Here is a 7,500-nt window from a genome sequence, read left to right as displayed (position 1 = left end):
TGATTGGAATAATACACTCTTTTCAAAAATAAATATTTATTTTATATAAATTAAAACACTAAAGAATTTACATAATAGCAAAATAAATCACTTGACTTATTAAGTCTGAACAAAACTTGGGTTAAGACAAAAATGATACCATCTGGTAATTATATAATGACTTGACTTGAGATTATTGAGTGTGAATAAACCTTAGACTAAGACAAAAGAAATAATGCAATGAAAATTATCCTAAATCTTGAAATTAAATCTGAATAATACAATATTTAAGTTTGAAACTTAATGAAAAATAGATAAACAGATTACATTACAAAATAACTAACGTCCCTACAGGGCCAGTTACAAAAACTTTACATAATACCAATACTCACCCTAATACAATGAATTCAAAATCACCGTTTCGTCTTATGTATCTAATACGTTTTGATATCAAATTGACTCTTCCTCGGATCTAGACCTAAGGGAAAATTATTTTCATATAAGAATAATTTTCCATCTCGTCTATGATCTTGAGACAGTCAATTTTATATTAAAAAAGGATGCATGTTCCTGATAAAATAATCGTATGTGTAAGAAGGATTAATAGTTATACAGTATATATATATATATATATATATATATATATATATATATATATATATATATATATATATATATATAGACATATTGAAAATATGTATATATTAAATATTTTTGTGAAATTTGAGATTCGACGGGCAACTAGTGTATGTTTCACAAATGAAGTTTCTCTTATTCTAATTTTATTCCTAAATCAAATTAATAGGCCTGTGCCATTAGTTAAAGGTATAAAATGAGAATCTTATATTTAGTATCGTATTTTCTTATTTATATAAAATATTTGGAACATTATTTATCTCCACTATACTCACCGTCAAGGCATGAAGCTTATTGTTTCGTACGTATCTTAATTTCTGAAACTGTAATTTTCATTTATGCATAAATAGTTAAGAATATTCCTTATTTCATTCTGATATACTAACCTTTGCACATAATTCATACCCTACTAAAAAGAAAATGATTGTGAAAAAAGGATAGTTTTGTTGAAGTAAATCCTTTTGTCCATCAATGTTTTTTTATTTTTTTTTTCACGATTTTTGTCATTAAAATTCTATTATATTATGTTTACATAAATAATTTTGAATTTAATAAGTTTTTCTCGTATTATGTACGTGACACTTATCATTGTTATTTTAACAGTGTGTCCATAAATTTTGGAAGAAAAAAAAAATACAAAAACTAAAATTGTGAAAACGTTTTCCTCAGGCCATTGTAAATATCTTGTAATAGACTATATCTGTCCAAAAGCAAGGGAACTCGAGATTGGAATTGGCTTTTTCTGTTTTCTTTAAATGTTATCCAGTTGCTTCTGAAGAGAGAACTTCGGGGATTTGTGATTGTTTTCGGTATGTGAAACTGTCAAATTACCTTAGAGCTGTGTTCCAATTGAAAACATAAGGAATAGCACGGAAATAAAAAAAAACTGCCCTAAACGTTATACATTTTAAAATGTTATCGACTTTTGCATTTTATTTTCTGTTATAGGATTGATAACGATTATTGTATATTCGTCCCCTTTTAAATACAATTATCTTTCATCCTCTGGTCGTCATCTGTCAAGAGAAGTTTTCTTAATCGCATTGACCTTTGTTAAAACACGGTCATAAGTTGGAAACCTCTTCTATTGTTAACTTTAAAACTAGAGATTGTATTTGATAGATGGATGGATGAATTTCCTTATATAGAAATATAAAATATAAAAAAAATTCTTCCCACCTTTCGAGTGCAAGTTTGCTATCTTTGCTATCTGTGTAATCGGCTGGGTTATCTCTGCCTACAGTGTATCTTGTTCAGTACACTGTAGTCTTAGCTAATGATTTCCTAGATGCCTCACAACTCGTTTATGATATTCTTTGCTTTCCTCTTTTTAATTAATCTCGTTTTGCCTTTCCATCTTTTCTTGAATATTTTCAATTTCAGTATTCGCTCTTCACTTAAGATGTGATTCTATGAGATCCTGGAAATTACAATGGAAGGTCTGGTTATACAAGTTCACAGTAATAAAAGTAACCATAGTTCTCGGGTCTCCTTCTGGTCGTAATGTTGTCTCGACTTTAAACCTTTGTAATTTAGATTCCAGATTGGAATCTGGCCAGCTGTGTTAGCCAGATTTTTTATCTTCAGATTTTTTACACATTATTAAACGCTGAAAATCTCTCCTTTCGATGCCAAGCTTTTTCGGGTTTATTAACTTTATTTAATAGGCATAGAGGAATAGAAAATGGGAATCTATGGCCAAAAGAATAGAGCAAATTTATATGTTGTGAAATGTAATAAAAATTTAAGCTCCTGGAAAATATCTCCTCAAAAATACCGAAACAAAATGTACCCTTAAGGTCATTTATTTGTGATAAAGACCCAGACTGGGTACTCATAATTTTAGGGTCTTCATTTGCGGAAGAATGATAAATCACAAAGTAATTTATGTGTAAAATGTGAATTAATTGTGAGATTTATGACACGTTGGAACTGAATCTGGGTTAATCATATGCTTTTTAAAAAAGCCAGACTTACTTTTTATGTTAGAATTGCAATATCAGATGGATGAGTTTTAAGGGAGAGACATATTTGCATCTTGATGTTTAATAATAATTTGCTTGATATTCAGGATAGATTTTAGGCCGACGTCTTTCTTAAATAAGGAAATACAGTTTCAAAAGCAAAAGAAGACCAAAATAGGAAAGTTCAGAGGAGAAAGAAATAATGGGACAGAATTATATGTTATTTTTTATTATTCAGAAGCCTGTCGACTTATTTTTTCATGTTAATTCTTCTAATGTACAATTGCCACCTCTGTGTACAAAAATAAAACTTATGGGAATTTTAAGGCATACATTATTTTTTTTAATTATATTTACAACATGGACCGTAAGAGATAGGATTTTGGAATGGTTTTCCTTTCAAAATTCTCCGGGAATTGTGTGCGAGTTTTGTGTACGCGTAGGTAGGTATATTAAAGCGACTACTATTTTGGAAGTTTTACTGCACATGATGCAGCAGTTGAAGGATGAAAGTGGCAGTGAGTTTGGTGTATTTCCAATTTTTTTTATTGTTGATTTAAACACGTATAAGGGAACGGCTCCAGAAATAATACACCTTTGTCATCGCCTCATTTATATTACTAGAGAGAGAGAGAGAGAGAGAGAGAGAGAGAGAGAGAGAGAGAGAGAGAGAGAGAGAGAGAGAGAGAGAGAGAGATGGTGGGAAGTAAATTAAATTGTCCAACTTTATCTATATAAATATTTTTTAGTACAAACGTTTGACAATGGCAAAATAATTTGCACTTAATTCATTTAGATGTTATCTTTCAGCCGTTTCATTCAAAGTTGCAAAACATCAATAAAAATTTTGGGATTTCTCCAAATAGTTGGTAATTGTAAATTAACCCAGGATTTCGTAAAAGTAAAACCTTTACATCCTCTTCATGTCTGTAGACGTAAGTGTTAGTAACAGCAAGTAGATTCCCTTACATGCAATGGGTCCTTTATTTCGACCTATCACGCTTACAATATTTTCGGAATCTTACTTTTGAAAACTTTGCTACTTTGTGAGCTCATTATTTGTGTAGATATCCATTTCCTGTTTTCACTGTAACATTTTTCCATAACTTATATATTGGATTTTTTTTCTCTTAATTTTACAAAAATCAAAAACAGTTTCCTGTTTATTTCATGTTGGTAGTTATTATTGTTTTTTTTTTCCCTTCTGCTTTCATCTCTTTATTTTTTCATTACGTTGAAATATTTTTAATTGTTGGTATCTTCAAAGTCAAACGTCATTTGCTGTTCTAAATTTATTAGCCAGTATCGGTTTCTTGGCTTTTTTAACATGATTATGCGATTCCTTAATCTACCGGGTTACATGTGTACAATACATGATATTATTATTATAGTTTTTAAACGAAGTTTATCCAGGGTTTATGGGTACTGGGTACTGTATATGGGAAATGGGACCTAAGGGAGAGCTCTAGCATGATCAGTGGACGATAAATCAATGTGTGAGTTCAGTATATATACTGTATATCACTATACATCTCAATGTCTTTAAGAGGACCCCTTTAAGACCAGAAGGTAACAACCTGTTTCACTCAGGCCTTTGTGATGAGATAGCAAGTCCCACGACTTATATGATAATTCCAGAAGAAGCTGGTACCAATTTACATATGGTTGGACTTGTGGAAACATTACACTGACCTGGTTTAATGTCAGCCATGTTCTGTGTCACTTATTTCTGTGTCAACAAGAGCTGATTGAATCTTCCAAAGGCAGCCAAATCCTTGTGTGTGCCTTTGAAATGGACAACATCGCAGTTCCTTATATTACAATCATTTATTCATTGGATGCTAAGTATTTAAGAATTTGTGTGTTCTTGACATTATTTAATTGTTTTTCTATATCATTTTATGTCAAATTTTTATTCTTATTGTTATATCAGGCAATATGGTTTTTATTCTAAGAGGACTCACTCAGGCAAGATGGTTTATTGGATACTCGCTTATTGCATTTAAAGAAAGAAGAAATTGATCTAACCAATTATGATTCCATCAAAGAATGAAGATTCGCCAAGATCCGACTCCATTTGGAATAGGTATGTTTATATACTATTGTTTGTAGCGATTCCGAATTTCTTTGAAACTGTGGATTTAGGTAAGAAATCTGGCCATCACCTATCTGGTTCTAAACTATCGTTTTAAAGCTTTAAAACGTTCACAGTATCCGTTTCATCAGGTTTCATTGTTCATATGTTAATCATCGTGGTAGATATTTGTATTTGGTATTAAGTTTTATTTATTTTTTATCGTTTCCTGTGTTCTTGTCCATCTTACATCCTTTTATTTAAGCATGGTAAGAAAATCGAGTGATATTTGTGAAATTGAAGAACGAGAGAGAGAGAGAGAGAGAGAGAGAGAGAGAGAGAGAGAGAGAGAGAGAGAGAGAGAGAGAGCTCATTCATAAAATGAATGCTATATTTTGTATTTGTGATTTGGTTGTTGATATATGCATAGGATATTGCCTTGTGTCTTTTTGTAAATACACATCTACTCATTTACTTCTTCACACGACTTCAGAGACCATATTTGGTTGGATTCTTCGGTATCATCGGGATTGTCTTACCTCCTTTGAAGATAGATGCAAGATTCTTTTGAAATGCTGGTATTTTATTTTTACTTCGATTTTGTAACCTTTAGTTCTTTTGCCATTACTTCTTTCAAATGCTCGGTAGTGTCTCCTCCATACATGATGCTTATTTCTTCTGTACCAACCGTGTGTCACACGATCGTACATAGTAACGACATTTCATTTTGTGTATATATTATGCTTGTATCTTCGCTCTCCCCTCGCACTAAAAAGAACCTGAATTAACATGTATCTTTTTCTCATCGTTAACTGTTACCCGGTGTGGTATCAGTTGAACAAGAAATTTCCTGTTGCATTGAGTTTTTGTACATAAAGGCGAGTGTCTGTAATAAAGTTACTCAGTTGCTTTCATCCTGCCTTTGAGTCACCACCTTCTCCCGGCCCGTACTTCCCTTACTTCACAATTGTCAAACCTAATATCAGCCCTTCCCCAACCATATTTTTACCATGTGTTGCAGTGCTCCGGATTAAAGAAATTTACATCCACAACATGCAAAGTTACTTCGCTCTTCTTTCATGTTCATAACATGCAGTTTGTCCATCGCTGCTTCCCGTACGAACTAGCCCTATTCATACGATGGGCCCCTAACGAAGCCGGAAAAGTATTTTTTTACTTTAATCAAATTCGTCATAATCAATACTGTTAATCCCAACAGTCAGCAACATTCTTTAACTTTATGCAAATAGTCATCAGTAGTAATTCACTGTATCCCAACATTCAGCAGGGTTCGTTTATTTAATCGCAACATTCATCATTGCTCCTTCACTTTATTTCAACATTCATCATTGCTCCTTCACTTTATCCCAACATTCATCATTGCTCCTTCACTTTATCCCAACATTCATCATTGCTCCTTCACTTTAACCCAAGATTCATCATTGCTCGTTCACTTTATCCCAACATTCTTCATTGCTCGTTCACTTTATCCCCTTAGTCAGCATTGCTTCATTCGCCTCACTCACAATCGGGGGATCTATTCTTCCACCTTTTCTTATTCATTACTCTGCGGAAGTCAATACTTTTTCATTTCTATCCCTATTGCAACTTCATTTCTCTGTTCCTTTACCCATTTATCATATAGTGACCCATATAATGGCATCCTATGTATATAGGTCCAAGATGATCTCATTTGGATGTATTCCATTTTAAAAATATTTCCAGTTTTCTATTACCTCTACTTTTCCAGTCTCGCTGATCGTCATTCAAGTGTAAGGCCGAATCATCCACGTGATTCTCCTGCAATTCCTAAACAATAGCTCCGTTTCAGAGGTCCTTTTAACTCCTACCTCTCTTGATTCGGCGTTTTCCCTTTTCCCCTTTGTTGGCTTTCTTGTCCTGTTTTCAGTTATCTTTTCTCTCTGGAAAGCTTGTTTCTGTTTTGCCCACTTCCCCTTTCATTGTTTTGCTATTGGAGATTCTATTTTTATTCTCCATTTATTTTTCTACTTATATTGTGGAGGATTAATTTTTTTTTTTTTTTTTTTTTTTTTGTTTGCCAAATCGAGAGAGAGAGAGAGAGAGAGAGAGAGAGAGAGAGAGAGAGAGAGAGAGAGAGAGAGAGAGAGAGAGAGAGGTAGTTAGTGTATCGATTGTTTGTTGTGAGAAAGACTGTTGGTATAAATGTTTTCTATCGGTTTCTTCCTTTTACTTTCCTTTTGACTTATTTTTTTAATATATTTTATTTTGCTGCTTTTCCTACTTTTACGTCTAGTAACGGACATTACATTCTTTGTCCAGTTGACTTTTGATATCAAAATTCCTGTCAGTCACTTTCTGAATAATTTTAGTGACCCAATTACTGAGACAATATCAATAAATCTATCGGATTTATTGTTCACGCATACGATAAATTATTGAAATTTCTCTTAGTGGAGTTCCTCAAGTTTATTGCTAAGATTTAGAAAGTTGTCCCTCCTGTTTACCGTGTCTTGAAATCTCTGGTTTCTCATTTCATGTTGGTCTCATTTTTGGTTTCTTTTTCCTTTACCTTAATGATGCTCGTTTTCCTCAGGCTTGTTCTACGTCTTTCATGAATTTATAAAGGTAGCTCGTGAATGGCAGAGGTAAGCGACGGTGAGAATGCCCTAGTTAGCAGGGCAATGTACTTGTCCTAGAGACTGACCATATAGACAGGATCAGCGCCCAAGACCCCTCTCCACCCAAACTAGGACCAAGGAGGGCCAGGCAATAGCTGATGATGACTCAGTAGTTAGATTCAACCTATAGACCCCCCCCCCCCCACCACCACCCTTAGCTCACAGTGATGGTGAGGTTGCAGGCACT

This window comes from Palaemon carinicauda, chromosome 28 (genome assembly GCF_036898095.1).
Source record: "Palaemon carinicauda isolate YSFRI2023 chromosome 28, ASM3689809v2, whole genome shotgun sequence".
Taxonomy (NCBI): domain Eukaryota; kingdom Metazoa; phylum Arthropoda; class Malacostraca; order Decapoda; family Palaemonidae; genus Palaemon; species Palaemon carinicauda.
This window is presented reverse-complemented; position numbering follows the sequence as displayed.